The sequence below is a fragment of the Oryzias melastigma genome, linkage group LG15, assembly GCF_002922805.2.
Source record: "Oryzias melastigma strain HK-1 linkage group LG15, ASM292280v2, whole genome shotgun sequence".
Taxonomy (NCBI): domain Eukaryota; kingdom Metazoa; phylum Chordata; class Actinopteri; order Beloniformes; family Adrianichthyidae; genus Oryzias; species Oryzias melastigma.
In genome coordinates this window covers 5,371,832-5,372,861 of record NC_050526.1, presented here as the reverse complement: position 1 = coordinate 5,372,861, position 1,030 = coordinate 5,371,832, and positions in this window count along the sequence as shown.

The window sequence follows — 1,030 nt, the reverse complement described above, 5'->3', positions numbered from 1 at the left end:
CTCTTGTTTCTAATTGTCAGTTTTATGGCCTTACTAAGCATTACACTGTAGGGATTCTCCTTTCTGTACGTAAAAACTCAATCACACTTTTAAAGGTTTTACCAATATTGGTATTAAAACTTTCAGTTTGTTCAGGATGTTACTGTTTGTATTCTTTGTATTCATAAACTTTATAGTTTTTGAAATATGAGCAAAATATACCCCATAGGATATAAATGAGAACGTCTTCAAATTTCAAAATTTTAAGTAGATGATAAGTCTTTAAATGTATTCACGGGCTACGTTTTAATCTTTTATAGTACCGGTAATTTTAAAAAAAATTGAGTTTAGCTAATATTTTGGCAACATGCTAACGTTTTTGGCTAATTTATCTACTTGGGTTTTTTTATGCTATTTTAGAGTTTAGCTTCTATTTTAGCAACAGGCTAACGTTTATGGCTAATTTGTTATCTACTGAGATTTTTTATGCTAGTTCACAATTTATCAAATATTTTAGCAACAGGCTAACCTTTTTGGCTAATTTGTTATCTACTGAGGTTTTTATATGCTAATTTAGAGTTTAGCTTCTATTTTAGTAACAGGCTAACTTTTTTGGCTGATTTGTTATCTACTGAGATTTTTTATACTAATTCACAGTTTATCAAATATTTTAGCAACATGCTAACGTTTTTGGCTAATTTGTTATCTACTATGGTTTTTATATGCTAATTTAGAGTTTAGCTTCTCTTTTAGCAACAGGCTAACGTTTTTTGGCTGATCTGTTATCTACTGAGGTTTTTTATATGCTAATTTAGAGTTTAGCTTCTATTTTAGCAACAGGCTAACGTTTTTTGCTATTTTTTTTTTTATCTACTGAGGTTTCTTATGCTAATTCACAGTTTACCAAATATTTTAGCAACAGGCTAACGTTTTTGGCTAATTTGTTATATACTATGGTTTGTACATGCTAATTTAGAGTTTAGCTTCTATTTTAGCAACAGGCTAAGGTTTTGGCTATTTTTTTTATCTACTGAGGTTTTTTATGCTAATT